Source organism: Equus quagga, chromosome 2 (assembly GCF_021613505.1).
Source record: "Equus quagga isolate Etosha38 chromosome 2, UCLA_HA_Equagga_1.0, whole genome shotgun sequence".
Lineage (NCBI taxonomy): Eukaryota > Metazoa > Chordata > Mammalia > Perissodactyla > Equidae > Equus > Equus quagga.
The window spans coordinates 111,869,711-111,888,546 of NC_060268.1; positions in this window are offsets into that span (position 1 = coordinate 111,869,711).

Below are 18,836 nucleotides of genomic sequence, written 5' to 3' on the forward strand. Positions count from 1 at the left end.
CATTAACATCTAGTTTAAAATATTTTCCAATTGCTATTGTGATTTTTCCTTTGACCCATTGGTTAAGATGACTAATTTCTAAACATTTGGAGATTTTCTAGCTATCTTTTTGTTATTGATTTCTAGCTTATTCTACCATGGTTGGAAAATATAATCTATGAGATTTCAGTACTCTATAATTTTTTGAGACTTGCTTCAGACTTGGATTATGGCCAATTTCAGCAAATGTTCCATATGCAGGTTAAAAGAACGTGTATTTTATACCTACCGGGTGTTCTGTTCTATATGTGTCAGTCATGTCAAGTTTGTTAGTTGTGTTGTTCAGCTTTTCTGAATATTTTGGGCTTTATTGTCTGTTTTTCAATCAGTTATCAAGAAAGATATGTTAAAATCTCTAATAACTATAAATATGGCTTTTTTTTACTTCTCCTTGCAGTTTTGTTATGTTTGATTTTATATATTTTTAGGCTATGTTATTGGGTGAATAAAATTTTCAGATTATTACATCTTTCTTTAGAATTGACCCTTTATCTTTAGGAAATGTCCTTATTGTAACTAGTAAGACTTCTTCCCTTGAAAGCCCACCTGTCAAATGTTAGTAGATCCACATCAGCTTTCTTTTGGTTAGTGTTTACATCACATATTTTCTGTTTTGTTAGTTTGTTTTTACTTTCAAACTTTCTGTGTCTCTCTTGTAGGTAACATATAGTGGGTTTAAAAAAAAATCCAGTCCGAGAGTCTTTTTAATTGGAAGCATTTACATGTAATATAATACTGATGCACTTGTGTTTATATTGATTATATTACTATTTCTTTTCTATTTGTCCCATCTGTCCTTTCTTCCCCTTATTGACTTTTTGTAGATTAATCAAATTGTTTTTAATTATTCACTCCATTTTCCCCTTCATTTGCTTTATAATTATGCACACTTTTATTATACTTCTAATAGTTACTACAGAAATTAAAAGTCCTATTTAGGACTATATCTGATATACTCGTAAGTAGGGTAGGGTGATCACATAACTTATTGTTCAAACCTGTAGCGAAACGGGCACTATTCATTTTTCAGAATTAGAGGGGAAATTATTCACATTCACTTTGGGACAACAGATGTAAACAGGCCTGTCCTGAGCCAAATTCTTCATATGGTCATTCTCTGAACAAGACACTTGATAAAGTCACTATATAAAATCACTTGTTTTAATCAAGAGGTGGTTTTAGGTGCTGGAGAGTCAAATTAGATATAGTTTCTCCTTGTAGTATTATGTTTTTAAACCTTGAAGTCCATTTATCTGAATCTTTTTCTCACACCCTTAAAAAATGTGTGTATGTTTGGTGCGGGAGGAGAGAAAAGAGTATTATTGTAGACAGAAAACAGAAGGTGAGAAGAGGATAAATCAAAGGATAAGGAACCCATGAGTTAATGCACAATGTAAGACATTTGAAAATAAGGGACGAGGAGAAATGGATGGAAGATAGGTGCAAGTTTTTGTAAGCTGAAGATCTCATCTAGAAGGGAAAATGAAAGAAGCTACTGGAGAGGGAAAGTTTAGGGTGCTACTGGGTGGGGAGGGAGGAGGGCTAAGAATAAGATCAAGATTTTTTAGGGAGAAGGGAGAAATGGATTCAAAACTCTGAAAGAACCCCACACTCTGTTTAAATGCTGATTATGCCTCTAGTAGGCGTGATACACAGAAGGAAGACTGCATACATTTTTTTGAAACATGGCTTTCTTTCCCCAAATCACTATTTGAGCCAGTTGGTTATGAGAGATGCTTGATTCATTACACTGGGGATTCCAAATAAACTGTATCAATTTACAAACTCTTGTCTGCGTCAGGACATATAAAGAACTTGTGATCAATGTTCAGTGTAAGCAGATTGGTAAGGAGGCCCTGAGCAATACGGTATTTTTTCAGAGCTGTAAACCGTCAGTAAGTTTCTATTGTGGGTGTGGGTTTGTATGTGTGTGTATAAATGTGCATTGGATTCTTTTGTTTCTTTCTGTTCCCTATATGTCCATACTACTGAGGGATATGTAAGCATACGTTTTCATTTGTGCTTAAAATCATTATGTAAACCTTATTAGCTAAATTAGATAAAACTCAAGTTCCTAACCTTCCACTTCCACCGCAAGCTGTACCAGTCACCAGCCAGAAGGCTAAGGACTGTAGTCACCCTACATGGAGAAGTTGCTTTTGAGGAAATTCATCTTAACATCAGTGCCTAATTTAACTTGGCTATTCTCCCATGAAAAACCTTTTGTCAGGTTAGAAAAATGCATTGGTCTGTATCAAATAAAATGGCTTTGAGTCAGTTCCTAGGGGATATATCTGCCACTTTCAGTTCAGACCAACTGGTGTTCTCACCTGAAGCGGGAGATGGGCGCGTGAGGGCCGAGCTGGGCTGTTCTCCTCGCTTACCAGGCATTCCCTTTGGTGGTCTCGTGAGAGTTTTTGGTGAGGGAGATTTATACTGCTGAGAATCGCTTTCACCATTCAGGCAAAATCATTCCAGTTCCTTTCATCTGCATTAAAGTCACTGAGATCTTATTCACCTCAGTAACTTTGCCATGCAAAACAAAGAAAGGAACCCGGTTATCCACGTTTCCCTCTTCTGTTTGTTGTTAAAGGCAGCTGGTCTCCCGGAGAGTGTGGTGGGGGAGACGAGGGGAGAGAATGGGATAGGACAGATGGTCTGTCAAAGGACATGGATGCCAAGCTATAAAAATTGTAAAGCATATTTTTTCATGACAGTATTAATTCCTTGACAGAATCCATAAGCCTCTGTGTTGGCAGCTGTGAAAGTCCCTCTGGGGCTGTCACATGAGCGGCTGTTATCAGGAAGCCCCAACCGTCTTGCCTTCTCTTTCCTGATGGACACACACAGAGGAAAGTATTAAGTAACCTCTGGTTCACAGGGACCAGTGTCCTTTTCGCCTTTGAAAGTAAGCCCTCCCACAAGATTTGTCAGCTATCAAACAAGGCCTGGCTAAGTTTGACACAGCTAAGTAAGTTCCAAACCTTATTGCTTTCTTGAAATAATTTTGAAGTGACTAGAACCTTTGTGTGCTTGTGTATATATTTTGGGGTTCCTCAAGCAATCTGAGTGCATATTTATAGACAACTTAGGGGATAAGGGAAAACCTTGGGTACAAAAAATAAAGCGTGACTTGCAAATTTCGTTTTGAAACAGTTCACCATTTCCAGCTTTCTTAGGGACACACATCACTATCATTTGTGAGAATATTACTTTTACATTGTGCAGGACTTACATAGGCAGAAAGATTACACAGGTCACTTTTCTATAAAGAAGTTCTTTCTTGATCATCATACATTTTGCTACGATATACCTGATCTGTTGGAAAAGTCTGCTGTGAATTAAATGTTTATCGCAAACATACAAATCACTGTGTATTCTGAGACCAGTGCAGTGTTAACATTTTAGTCTTTGAACAGTTATGATCATTTTGCTTACAAATGATAAATATCAACTCAAATAAGCTTTGAAAAAGAGATGAATTTACTGCAAGCGTATGTGAGTAATTCATATATTTGAATGAGGAGTTGAACAACGAAGTCACAAGAAGTCCTGATTCAGCTGGACTTTCAGAGTGTCTGAAATCAGAGGTTTAAACTCTAGAATATTCTGTCACCTATATTTGCTTAATTCTCATCTACTGAACAAGTTTCCTACATATGGTGAGGAATGTGGCAATAATCACTTCTGATGTTCACATCTCATAGTTCTCACCACTAGAGAGGGTGGTCCTAAGTTTTGTAAGTCCCAGGGGAGGGATTTCATTAGTCCACCTGGGCAAGGTGTCTAACTCTAGACCAATCAACAATGCCTAAGAAAGTGCAGTGCTAGAGGGCCCCAATTTGGGTCATGAGTTTGCCCTTGAACCAATGAATGTGGCCAGGCGGTCAGAATTGGCAAGAACCTGGAAACTCTGATGGACATAAAAGTTGACATAGAGGAGAGTTCCCATAAGAAGAAAGGACGTGCTGGGAGACGATTTCATAAATACTCCTCAAGGTCCCTTGGTATTAGAAATAGTTGAGAGATATGGATCATATGGAAGTGGAGGGCGAGGTACAGCACGATTTCTTTGACTTTACTCATAAAATTTCATGCCCTGTGCATTCTATTGGTATAGGCTCATGAACAGTTTTTTTAAATTTCACTCCATAGGAAAAGATTGTATTTTTTTGAAGATATACTGACCTGTTGTAAGATTTTCCCTAGCCTCTTAATCCAGATTTCTGTAGCATTGTTTCGCTTAAATAGCGTGAATGAAGCTGGAATGCTTTGTGGAAGTAAAATGTTTTGATCAAGAAATTCTCCATCTAATCTTTTGGGGAAAAAATGAAAAGCATGGCTTTTGTAAGAAGAGAAAGGAACATAATGAGAAAAACAAACTTTCTTGAGGTGAAGAAAAACATGATTCTGGAGATTTAATGAGCTTATCCAATTTTCCAAGCAGGATTGGTGAGAAAAGACAGAGATACATATTCTGGTAAGGTTTTGAAACTCAACTGATAAAGAGAAGTTCTGGTTTACAGACAGAAAGGACAAGTGTATGTGCCATCAGGCCTTTCTTCAACCTGAGAGCTGTAAGTAGTGGAAAAAACACTGAAAGAAAGGATCATATCGTAATAACCTTATCCAGTCAAAATATATTCACTTCTCTGGGGAAAAAGAGATATTTACAGATAGGTAAGGACTCAATCAGAAACTTATCTGCATACCCCATGACAAAAATAGTAGAGAAGAACTTTTAAGTCTCAAATAAACCAGAATGGAGACCTCAAGACAAGAAAAGATGACTAGGAATGGTAATAGTAGGTGTAGATGAATTTACCTGTCTTTCTATCTATCCACCTACCTGGGAAGGTAAGTGCTACATAAGTTATCCTCAACAGAAAGGACAAATGCTACCTTTACAATGGAGAAATACAGCAAATGTCACTTTCACTGAATAATCAAACTTAGTGTCACCAATAACGGTACAAACCAAAATTATGTGCCTCCTGATATGATGTACAAAGAATGACACGGTATCACCTATACAATATTCTTGTCAAAATGTTTAACCTGAATCTATTCACGAGGAACTGATCAGACAAATCTACATTGTGGAACATTTTTACAAACAAAACAACGCTAACTCATGGGAGATTGAAAAATAAGGTAAGGAAACTGTTCTAAAGAGATGTGACAACTAAATGCAATGTGTCGTCAATTGATTGCTCCTGGATTAAAAATCCCACAACTATAAGGACATTCTTGAGACAATTAAGGAAATATTAAGAGGGTTGGATATTAAACACCATTCTTTTATCAATGCTAAATTTCTTAAGAGTGATGTTGTCTTCTGGTTGTATAAGAGAATGTTTTTATTCTTAAAAGAGGCAAGCTCAAGTATTTAGAGGTTAACATCACATATGCCAGTTACTTTCAAATAATTCAGTATAGATAAATATGTAGTATATGTGCATCTTAAGGAGAGAGAGAGAACAAGAAAGAGAGAAAAATAGAAAGCACATATGGCAAAATGCTAGTGAGCAGTGAATCTGAGTGAAGGATGTATGGATGTTCATTATACTATTCTTTCAACCCTTCTTGTAGGTTTGACATTTTTCAAAATAAAAATTTTGGAAAAAAAAGGAAGAGAAATATTGTAAGAGGAATTTTTATATTAAAAAAATCTATGATCTAGGCACAGGATGTGAGCAGGGGAAAGAAAAACTTTCTAAGGTTGTTTCATCTAGAGTTGGGGAAGAAAGGAGGAGAAGGGCTGAAATTTTAAGTCTCATCTTATTAGGTGTGTGGTATAGGTGAATAAGGGTAAGAAATAGTACACTTTGATGATAAAAATAGTGTTTCTTAGTGGAAAAAATTAATTTGTTAACGTCAAATAATAGGAGAAAAATGTGTTTGATTTTTTATTGAGATATAATTGACATACAACATTATGTTAGTTTCAGGTGTACAACAAAATGATTCCATGTTTGTATATATTGCAAAAGGATCAACACAATAAATCTAGTTAGTAGCCATCCCCACACATAGTTACAAATTTTTTTTCTTGTGATAAGAAATTTTAAGATCTATTCTCTTAGCAACTTTCACATATACAATCCGGTATTTTTCACTATAGTCACCATACTGTACTTACATCCCCAGGACTTATCTATGTTGTAACTGGAAATTTGTATCTCTTGACCACCTTCACTCATTTGTGCCACTCCCAACCCCCACCTCTGGCACCCATCAATCTGTTCTCTGTGTGTAAAAGTTTGATTTTTTTTTTTTTTAGAATCCATATATAAGTGAGATCACATGGTATTTGTCCTCCTCTGTCTGAATGATTTCACATAGCTTAATGACCTCAAGGTCTATCCATGTTGTTGCAAATGACAAAATTTTCTTCTTTTTTATGGCTGAATAACAGTCCATTTTATATATATGCTACATTTTATTTATCCATTTATCCATCATTGGACACCTTGGTTTCTTCCATGTCTTGGCTATTGTAAATGATTCTGGACATGGGGTGCATGTATCTTTTCAAGTTAGTGTTTTTGTTTCCTTCAGGTGAATACTCAGAAGTAGAATTGCTGGATTTTATGGTAGTTCTATTTTTAATTTTTTGAGGAAGCTCCATACTGTTTTACCTAGTGGCTGTACCAATTTGTATTCCTACCAACAAGGCACAAATCTTCTCTTTTCTCCACATCTTCATCAACACTTGTTATTTCTTGTCTTTTTGACATTTATTACTATGAACTTGCCTCTTAGAACTGCTTTTGCTGCATCTCATGTTTTGGTATGCTGTATTTCCATTTTTATTTGTCTTGAGGTATTTTTTTTATTTCGCTTTTTGATTTCTTCTTTGACCCATTGGTTCTTTGGTAGCATGTTATTTAATCTCCATGTATTTGTGAATTTTCCAGTTTTCTTCTTGTAGTTGATTTCTAGCTGTATACCATGCTTGATATGATTTCAATCTTCTTAAATTTATTAAGACTTGTTTTGTGGCCTAACATATGATCTATCCTGGAGAATGTTTCAGGTGCACTTGAGAAGAATGTGTATTCTGCTGCTTTTGGTTGGGATGTTCTGTATATGTATGTTAAGTCCATCTGGTCTACCATGCTGTTTAAAGCCAATGTTTCCTTATCGAGTTACTGTCTAGATGATCTATCTGTTGATGAAAGTGAGGTATTAAAGTCCTCTGCTATTACTGTATTGCTGCCTGTTTCTCCCTTTAGGTCTGTTAATATTGGCTTTATACATTTAGGTGTTCTTCTGTTGGGTGCATAAATATTTACAAATGTGGTATCTTTTTGTTGGATTGACCCCTTTATCATTATATAATGACTATCTTCTTCTCTTATTACACTCCTTGTCTTAAATATATTTTGTCTGATATAATTATAAGGTACCTCAGCTTTCTTTTGGTTTCCATTTGCAAGGAATATCTTTTTCCATCCTTTCACTTTCTGTCTGTGTGTGTCCTTACAACTGAAGTGAGTCTCTTGCAGGCAACACATAGATGGGTCTTGTTCTTTTTAATCCATTTAGCCACTGTATGTCCTTTGATTGGAGAATTTAGTCCATTTACACTTAAAGTAATTATTGATACCTTTGTATACTTACTGCCATTCTGTTAATTTTTTTCTGGATGTTTTATAATTCCTTTGTTCTTCTTCTCTTGCTCTCTTTCTTTGTGATTTGGTGATTTTCTGTGGTGGTATGCTTAGATTCCTTTCTCTTTATCTCTGGTCTATCTACTATAGGTTTTTGTTTTGTGGTTACCATGAGGCTTACATGAAACAACTTACATATATAACAGTCTATTTTAAGATGTTAACTTTCAAGTTGATAACTGCCCCTCAAGTCACAGCTATGAAGATAAGCTAATAGGCCTTTTTGACAGAAAGCCTGGGGCTGCATTTCAGTTGACTGGCTCTGCACTGGGCCCTGGAGTAGATAAGTCTGTGTGAGCCCTTTAAGAACTGTTTCTCAGGTTGCTATAACCTTGTGGGTCTCATGGCTGCAAGCCTGTTGGCTTTCAAACCTGGATGTTTTGGGGCTCATCTCTCAGATACAACTCTTAAAAGTTGAGGTTCCAGATGTGGAGCTCAAACCCTTTGCTGCTCAGGGAGAATCTCAGAGTTGTGTGTTCCCCTCCAATTGTGAAACACCATGCTGGGTTTGGGGTTTATGGCAAGATTGTCTCAGTCTCTCTTATCCATTTCAATGTGGGTTTTTTTCTCATTTGCCCAATGTGTAGGAACTGCTCAGCTAGTTTTTGGGTTTCTTGCAGAGGAAAATTTCGGTAAGTAACTGCAGATTCAATGTGTCCATGGGAGAAGGTGAGTTCAGATCTTCCTGTGTTGCCATCTTGAACAGGACTGAAATATGTCTGATTTTAAGTGCTAGAGAAAGTAATTACTAATGGAATAAAAAATATGATAGAAATTCCAAGTTATCTGTGGATTATTGTCCCAAAATGTCAAATAACATTTTAGCAAATATGCCAAATAATAAATTGACAAATAAGGTCAGGTAACAAAATACCAAAAATGGAAAAAATAAAATAAATAATAAATATAAAGTAAGATGAAAACAATAAAGTCAGGTAAATAAGTCTAAATGTGAATTCTTCAGTTGAAAGAAGAATTGATGAGACAGTGAATATGAGCTAAAGGAAACCAATACCCCTGTATTAGGGATCCAGTATCAGGACAAACAAGCCTCTGAATATAGTCTTTTACCAGCCCAGAAGATAATGCAGAACCATTTCTTTTTTTTTCCATTGTGTCACCTTCAATCCAAAGGTTCACCTGGACTTGTGTGCCCTGGGGTCTTGTCCTTTTCTGGTCTTCCTTTTATTCATCTTTACCCATATTCCCCTCAATTCTACCCCCTGAGTCTTGGCTTAGTCCTCAATGGAAGACTGACTACATAATTTGTGGGGCCCAGTGAAGACAAAAATGCAGGGCCCCTAATTAAGAAATTATTAAGAATTTTAAGTTGGCCTTAGCAGAGCGTTAAACCTAGTGCAGGGTCCTTCTGAGTATGGGGCCCAGTGTGACTACACAGGTTGCGTGCCCATGACACCAGACCTGCTTTCAGGTTCTGAGCCATTTTCCTACTCCATCCTTGTGGTGAACCAGTAGGATCTGAGTGGGAAGCTTTAGGTCTCTGAGACCATCCCAGGTAGGAGACCAATCTTCCATGTCCTAATATGGGCCCCCTCTCCTAGTATAACTTGTTTGCATTATTATGCTAACAACCTCTCCATACAAAAAGATCACCTCCCCTCCAGGGGTGTGGGAGGAAGATAACAAGTAGTCAGGTGGAGTCAGGATTCACATTCTCCTTTTCCTTCCCTTTAATAGAAAAAAATAGGGGTAATTAACTGAGCTATTGGAGGGTTAGTCAAGTTCACTTCTTTTTTTTTTGAGGAAGATTAGCCCTGAGCTAACATTTGCTGCCAATCTTCCTCTTTTTGCTGAGGAAGACTGGCCCTGAGCTAACATCCATGCCCATCATCCTCTACTTTATATGTGAGACACCTACCACAGCATGGCTTGTCAAGTGGTGCCATGTCTGCCCCCCAGGATCCGAACTGGCAAACCCCGGGCTACCGAAGCAGAACGTGCGCACTTAACCGCTGCACCACTGGGCCAGCCCCTCAAGTTCACTTTGATGAAGAAGTGTTTGGCTATTACAATGAGATTTTATTTAGATCACAGCAGACACTCACTGAGGTGAAGAAAGAGTACCTTTCAGGTTTACAAAATAATTTATGTTAATTGCTTTATCACTGATTAGAGATATTCCATAACACCAATCACATCACCTGATTACATTATCTATCCTGTACACACTTCACACATGAAAAGTTCGATTATGTAAGCCCATCATACAGAAATTTTGCTGGCAATGTCTCAAAATAACTAATTGACTATCAAAATCTATGCTAATAGTGTCTCACTGTAGCTGTTGCTTATGTAGCAATCAGCATCCTTAAGATACTTATTTCGGTAGATTAAGAAGTGCTTAGAGGCCTGATGCCTGCTCATATGTTGAATCACCAAGAAGCACACTATTTTGCCCTTGAGGTCCCAGGCAACTTTCCCTAAGCCCAGGGTTTTCTGCCCTGTGCTCTGACTGTCCAGCGAGTGTGTTACATGGCCACAGGTGGGGCTGGTTTTTGCGGCAGAGAAATCGTTTATGGGTTAATCCTGGTATGGAGACAGTAGCGTGTAATGTAAACGCAAGAACGTTAGGTTATATGAAATTGGTTTTGCCAATTAACTTTCTTTTTCCCCATTCTTATTAGAAAAGCGATTAGGAATTTGGCCAAAAATCCAAATATTATAGCAAACTATAAAATAAAAAAGCAAAAGACTCCTGCCTCCATCTAGTCTTATTGCACAGAGATGATCCTCTTAACTATTTCTTGATTTAGTTCTCCTAGTTTCCTCTAGAACTCTGAACAGTGTTATTACACATTTAGGTATCCATTTGTCAATTTTAAATATTGCCCCTTGACTCCCTTGCAAAACTAACTACTCTCCCCTAATTGTGGCTAGTTATTTTATTATTTTAGTTCTACCGGTCAACTTTAAATTGCCTTCTTGACTATCCAGTGGAACAACAAGAGTAAATATCTACAGTACAGTTGTAGGATTAAGTGAGATAAGCTGTATATAACATTTGGCAGAGTGTCTGGTACAGAGGGAATGTGCAAGTAAACACTAGTGTGTATGCCAGCTCAGGGCCTGTTTGTCCTTAGATCCATCCTTGCTCTCTCCTTTGTGGCTCTGCCAACCCCTGAGGCTGCATGTCTGCTGGTTTCTGGCTGAAGAGAGAAGCAAGTGAGAAGCCAGGGTATTTCTCCTCCTCCCTTTCTGCCTCAGATGGTATTTCTGACAGTTTCCTTTTTCTTTCCATAGCTTCAGCCCCAAAGTTTATGTGGTTCCAGATTCTTCCAGGCAATGAGATACTCTAGGATCCAACAACACTGCCTCATCTCTTTTTTTTCTGAGGAAGATTAGCCCTGTGCTAACATCTGCCACCAATCTTCCTCTGTTTTGTATGTGGGATGCTTCCACAGCATGGCTTGATGAGCAGTGTGTAGGTCTGCCCCAGACCTGGGCCAGTGGACCACGGGCTGCCGAAGTGGAGCGCATGAACTTAACTGCTACGCCACGTGGCAGCCCCACCCTGCCTCATCTTTTTATAAGTGGTAGTGGCTTCCTGTGATTGCTCATTTGTTCATTGCCTCATTATTTCTTGGTTGGCTGTTTCGCCTCTTCCATCTCCTGTGAAACCAATTCCCTGTATTAAGTAGAACTGTATTAATAAAACTCAGAATGGTTTTGTTTCTCTGGTGGGATGCTGACTGATAAGGTGTTGAGGGTAGAAACTTTTTTTCCTCTGGTTTTATGTTTCTGTTTGAAGGGGCTTTCATTAGAGTTGCCTTTCTAGCCTCTCAGCCCCATCATTCATTCCTCCCAAGGAGGGAGTGTTGACTAATCTGTTTGGTGAGTTTGGTGGGATGAATGGTTATAAGCTATATGTAGTTCATCTCCTTCCTTTCTCTTTGTTCTTTGCGACTGGCCAGCCTGTGGAGAGCTTGCATCTTGCTCTGCCCTCTGGTAAAAGGGGCCAGCCTGGGGATGAGGACTCAGGTAGTCCCGCTGTTACTGGGTTGGTAAACCTTCCTAATTCTGGGGTGCAGTACTATAAGCCCATTGCTGCTGCAGACCTAATTCAGATTTTCCAGTTGCTTTTTTAATTAATAAAGTTGATATTTTGTCTTCTGTCAGACTTATCCCACTGTCTCCCAAATGGTCCCACAACCAGGCAGAAACAGGGGTATCACTTGTTTAGCTTCCACACACAAAAGATTTTAGCTATTATTTTTTGATAGTGATGATGATGAGGAAGGCCTTCAGCCCTTCAGCCCACCACCCCCTTCCAATGGACTGCTGGGCTTATTGAGAACTCTGTGCTCTGTGCCACATGCACACTGCACTTGAGAGTGCGTGGGTGAGGAGCAGGCAGCTGGACCAGCCCCACCAGACCTGCCACATGACAGAGAGAAGAGGGGCACTGACACCCACAACAGGGACACTAGCCCTCCCCTAGAAAATCAGTTAATTGCTTCTGAAAGCAGATTCCCAGGAGTTGCCTGTGACAAATGTCACCTTTGCCAGGTGGTTTGCACATGTGGGAGTGGATGAGATTTCTGGGTGCTCTGACTGGCAAATTTGTTCAATAGACTTATCTTCAATCCATCACACTGCTTCTTGTCATTCTTTCCCTTCCTACCTCCAAGCCAGAGTATTCAGAATTAGGAGCTAATGCTGCAGGACCCTCCCTTCTACTCTCCTGTATCTGTCTGTATTTTTCTCTGAGAAATTCAATGAATCTCTCTTCTGCAGCATCTCTTCTCTTTTCATTGCCTGTTACAAATTTATTCTCTTTTGTTCTTTGCCTTCATTTCAAGGGCTTTAGAAGGGATAGGAGCTAAATGCATGTTCTTAGTACACAATCTTGACCCTGAAGCCTTTACTTAAGCTTTCAGAGCTCCAGATTCTTCTCTGAGATATGAGGACAATCATATTGAACTTTAAAAAGGCCTCAGAAGTGTGCTTTCTGCATATTAGGAGCTCAATAAATGACATCTTTCCTTATTATTTATGTGATATAGTTGGTGGTTTTGGTCACTTTGGTGATAATATAAGCAACACTCAAATGAGCTTTCATTATGTGGTGGCCATTAGGGCTGTTGACAGATAATCTAGAGAATCAGGCTCTCTCTCTGTGCAGGCACATGGTGGGACTACATTCCCCGACCCACACCTAAAGTTATGGGGTCTGCAGGACCCGATTGTTTTTAGCCAATTCAAAGTGCTTGAAAGATACACGAGTTCATCCTGCAAGGGGACTTTGAGAACCAATGTGTACTTTCCCAAGCTCTTTTAACCCTTGTTTTGGTGAGCAGAATATTTCAAGATAGCGGCTGCTGAATTATTCTGCTTCCCGGAAAGACAATTGGACCCAAGCTGACCCATGGTGAGCTGAAATGTGGGAAAGAAATCAATCTTTGTGATTTTAAGCCTTTGAGTTTTGGGGGATTATATGTTACTCAGCATAATTCAGCCTGTTCTGAGTGATATGTGTTAGGTCAAACGCTTCCTCCCTGCCTCCTCCATGCAGATGCCCTTCCCCATCCGCAGTGTTAAGATTCACTTCTTTCTTAATGCTTTAGATCCAAGGCACAAGCTTGTTTATTCACGCTGCTTTATATAGGTCTTGTGCGAGGTTTTGAACGTGGGCATGACTAAAATTCCTGTAATTTCCAACACTTTAAACAATGGTGACTTGATGTTGGTGGCTTTTTGAGACACTGTTTTGTAACAGAAAAACCATGATTTTGAAATTAGGCAGACCAGAGTTTTTGACTCCCAGACCTACCAGTAGCTTTATTACCTTGTGCATGTTTCTTAATCTCTCTAAAACTTAATTTCGTCATCTGAAGAAATAAGGATAAGAATATCTAAAGCTATAAGGACTGGGCACATTATTTTGGAAAGCACAGCCTCTTTCCATTCTCAATGTGAACAATATCTTTATCCACAATTAGTGCTATCTCTGACTGTCAATGTGAGCAGACACTAAACTCATACACTGCATCAAAGGGGCTCTGTTACGTCTTGTCCTAAAATTCCATCCCTTGCAGCAAGCTACAGGCAGGATACGTTCACAGAATTTTTAGAGTGAGGTCGGTATCCTGAGATGCACTGTGCATGTTTGGGAAAGAGGATAATCTGGTCATTTGCTTTCAGGCTGTAGGGGTGGCTGTTATTTCCTCCTAGTGCTGCCTAATGAGGCAAGAGAAGCTACCTGTTCTACCTACTGACTAAATCAAACCAGAAAAATGTCCTGTTGCACCCTGCCCCAGAATCACAGGTGTCTGCTGGCCTTGCCATTCATGTAATCACCTGCAGAACAAAGATCTGTTTGGGAGTGACTTGCTGTGACCTCTCTGTGCTAATTGGGGGCTGGAACACAGCTTTGATAAGGCTCTGTTCACCTCTTGATTGACCCTGGTCCTCCAGGATTTGCATCTGAAAGCCTGGGGAATTTTCTGGAGCCCCTCCCTACTGTGGGCCACTAAATTGCATTTTGTCTCATGCAACCATTGAAAACTCCATGCTGCTTTTCAGAGTGTTTTTGCTTAGGATTTTAGTGTGCCACCCAACTCAGTGCACAGATATGGCAAATGACCTGGAGAAATTTGAGGGCACTTGAGTCTTTGCCAGAACCTCTACTGATTTCTCATTCCCTGATGGTAGCCCTTTAAGGCAGTGAAGCCCTGATTCCTACCCTCATGTCTGTGCCCCAAATTGGCAATTGCTTTGTGGTGAAGGCAGCTGCAGAGTCAACTCTGCCCAGCATTGGTGTTTCCCGTTAATTCTCTCTACTTATTGTTGTCCCAGCAGCGTTCTGCGGCCTTCAAACACATCAGCTCCACATTTTGCTAACAACTGTTGCCAATCTTTATTTTTTTTCTGCTTTTTCTCCCCAAATTCCCCCAGTACATAGGTGTATATTTTAGTTCTATGTCCTTCTAGTTGTGGTATGTGGGACGCTGCCTCAGCGTGGCCTGATGAGCGGTGCCATGTCCGTGCCCAGGATCCGAACCGGAGAAACCCTGGGCCACTGAAGTGGAGTGTGCCAACCTAACCACTCGGCCATGGGGCCAGCCCCATGTGTGTACTTTTTACTCTGTATTTTAACTCTGGCTTTTCTAATTATTCTCAGAGGGGGGCTGGGCTGTCACAAGCTACTTCCACCCACCAAAAGATTTATAGTTTTTCTGCCCCTCTTTCATTTTGACATAAATAGTCACACTCTGCATGTCTAATTCTACAAATTTCTTCTATTACTTAGGCATAGTTTTGGTAATCTTTGGAAAGATTGGCATCTTTGGATCCATTTTTTGCATCTTTGGATTATTGCAATCCAAATAATAGAAACTTTGGATTCCATTTCCAATCTTTCATGGTAATCTTTACACACACACACATACACACACGCACACATTTCGTATAAGTACATGGTAATCTATCTGTTTATTTCTCTCTGTATATGTATTTCTTTTAATCTGCAACATAATATTCCACAGTATAATTATACTCCAGTTCTTTTCACATTTTCTCTTTTGATTAACATTGGGATGGTTTTGCTTTTCAAAGATGTTATTTATTTTAATATTATAAACAATGACAAAGCAAACAATCTTGAAGGATTGGTAGTGTGTTTAAAGTTTTAAAAATATTCTAAACTGCATTGCACTATACTAAAAAATAAAAGATCCTCTGTTTTTGACTAGATCACATACTAGCAACAGCAGGAACAGTGGAAGAGAACGAGGTCTACAAGAGGCCTAATTAGATTTTCTGGTTTTCTCTTCATGAGATGCAGATAGTAGCAACTACTGAAGAAAGACCAAACAGCGGTTATTGTACTTATTAAAAGCGTTAGTTGGGGGAGGGAATTAAACCAAGATTACAGAGGAATATTATGATGATGATGTGAAGTGAGCCATTTCATTGTCACAGTTTAAGGAGTTATGATAACCTTGAATCATGACAGGTGATGAAGAATATCAGTTATATTTTACCTGGACAATAGAGATCTGGTTTACAGACTCCTAAGATTTTCTTAGAAGCTTTATCTTTATAGCTAGTTTGGATTATATTTTACCAAAAATTATGACTTAAATGGGCCTGATATTAGAGATAAATGATGTTCTGGTAGATTTAATGTGCTTCGTCCTTAGACCATCTATCAAAAGAGTTGCCATGTTTACTGGACAGTTATATTAAACTTGAGTAAAATATCAGAGATAGAGGGAAGTAAAAGAGAGAGAGAGAGAAAGAGAGAAATTTGACTCTATTTATATGGTTCTTGAGGTAACAGTATAGATTACAGGTGAGAATGGAAACCCTCTTAACATTATAATAATGAAGATGTGGTTCTCTGTGTCCAGCATTAGAATGTGTTTGAAACTCCTTGGATACATAGCTTGACTGTGAAAACATGGCCTTTTACCATGTAAAAGATATAAGAAAGTCCCAGTGGCTAAATGTCTAGGAACACATTAATTCCCTTAGCACTAATACGTACAAAATTCTCTTGAATGTTGCAAGTGCTGTTCCCTTTTCCAGAAGGTTATGAAATTGATCATCATGTCTTTCAAATCAATAAACTTCCTCTGAAGGGGTTTATTAAGAGGACACTATAAAATAGAATACACAAGGTCAACATTACTTTCTTATGGAAAAAACTGCATAGGATGCTACATGTATCTTTTTGCAGCAGCAAAAGTAAATAAATTTGGAGGCATTTTTGAAAAAAATCAAATCATATTCTCTTTTCCTTTCTCCATCCATTCCCTCTGCCTGTCACTTATTTTCACAAGTAGCATATTTCTTGCTAAAAAGTAATTTGGTTAATACAAATATACTGAGCCTATTCTAAAGCTTGATTAATTTTATTTGTGTTTTCTTCATTTTGATCCCTTTTTTTTGAAGATTCTTAAGCAGAAATACTGAAAGGGTTTTAGGTAAAGCAAAAATAAAATATTTTGGTTTTATTCTGGTAATTACAGGAACAGATGAAACCGAGAAGAAAAGATTGAAACTATGAGAGGAAAAAAAAGACTACAAAGGTAGAAAAAAAGAGGACAAAGTTCTTTTGATTCAAGAAGGCAGGCTGGAAAACTCCTGGATCTAATAAGCAATTATAGCAAGGTTGTAGGATATAGGGTTAATATACAAAAGTCAATTGTTTTCCTATATACGAACAATGAACAAGTGGAATTGAGATTAAAAACACAATGCCATTTACATTAGCACCCCTAAAGATGAAATACTGTGGATGAATCTAACAAAACATAGACCAAATCTATATAAGGAAAACTAAAAACCTCTGATGCAAGAAATCAAAGCAGAACAAAATAAATGGAAGTATATTCCATGTTCATGGATAAGAAGACCCAATATTGTCAACATGTCAGTTTTTTCCAACTTAATCTGTAGATTCAATGCAATCACAATCAAAATCCTAGAAAATTACTTTATGGATATTGACAAACTGATTCTAAAGCTTATATGGAGAGGCAAAAGACCCAGAATAGCCAACACAATATTGAAGGAACAGAACAAAATGGAGGACTTCAAGACTTATTATAAAGCTACAGTAATCAAGACAGTGTGGTATTGGTGAAAAATAGACAAAGAGATCTATTGGAACAGAATAGAGAACCCAGAAATAAAACCACATAAATATAGGCAACTGATCTTTGAGAAAGAAGCCAAGGTAGCACAATGGAGAAAAGATTGTCTCTGCAACATACGGTGCTGGGAAAAACCGGACATCTACATGCAAAATCGTGCACCTAGACACAGACTTGACACTCGTAGCCAAAATTAACTCAAAATGGATCATAAACTTAAATGAAAAACACAAAACTATAAAACTCCTAGAAGATGCCATAGGTGAAAACCTAAATGACCTTGTGTATGGTGATGCCTTTTTAGATACAACATCAAACACATGATCTGTGAAAAGAATAATTGATAAACTGGACTTCTTTTAAAATGAAAAACTTCTGCTCTGCAAAAGAGAATATCAAGAGAACTAGAAGAAAAGTCATAGGCTGGAAAAAAATATTTGCAAAAGACACATCTGTTATAGGACTGCTATCCAAAATATGCAAAGAACTCTTAAAGCTCAACAAGAAAACAAACAACCTGATTAAAAAATGGTCAAAAGATCTTAACAGATGACTCACCAGAGAAGATATAGAGATGGCAAATAAGCATATAATCCACATCATATGTCATCAGGGAAAGGCAAATTAAAACAACAAGGAAATACTACCACACACCTATTAGAATGGCCGGAATTCAGATTACTGACAACACCATATGCCTGTGAGAATGTGGAGCAACAGAAACTCTCATTCATTGCTGGAAGGAATGGAAAATATACAGCCACCGTGGAATACAGTTTGGTGGTTTCTTACAAAACTAAACATACTCTTACCATATGATGCAGCAATTACTGTGCTTAGTATTTATCCAAAGCAGATGAAAACTTATGACCTCACAAAAACCTGCATATAGGTGATTATAGCAGCTTTATTTATCGCTGTTAAATCTTGGAAGTTGTCCTTCAGTAGAGGAATGGGTAAATAAACTGTAGTACATCCAGATAATGGAATATTATTCAGTGCTAAAAAGACATGAGCTATCAAGCCATGAAAAGACATGGAGGAAACTTTAATGCATATTACTAAGTGAAAGAAGCCAATCTGAAAGGATAGTACATATTGTATGATTCCAACTATATAGCATTACAGAGACAATAAAAAGATCAGTGTTGGCCAGGTTGGTGTGTGGTGGGGAGAGATGAATAGTCAGAGCATGGAGGATTTTTAGGGCAGTTAAAATGCTCAATATGATATTACAATGATGAATATATGTCACTATACTTTTGTCCAAACCCATAGACTGTACAACACCAAGAATGAACCCTAATGTAAACTATGGACTTTGGGTGATTATGATGTCAATGTAGGTTCATCCTTGGTAAAAAATGTACCGCTCTGGGGAGTGATGTTGATAATGGAGGAGGCTACTTGTGTGTCAGGGTAGAGGGTACACGAGAAATCTCTGTACCTTCCTCTTAATGTTGTTGTAATCCTAAAAGTGCTGAAAAACTTCTTTTAACAT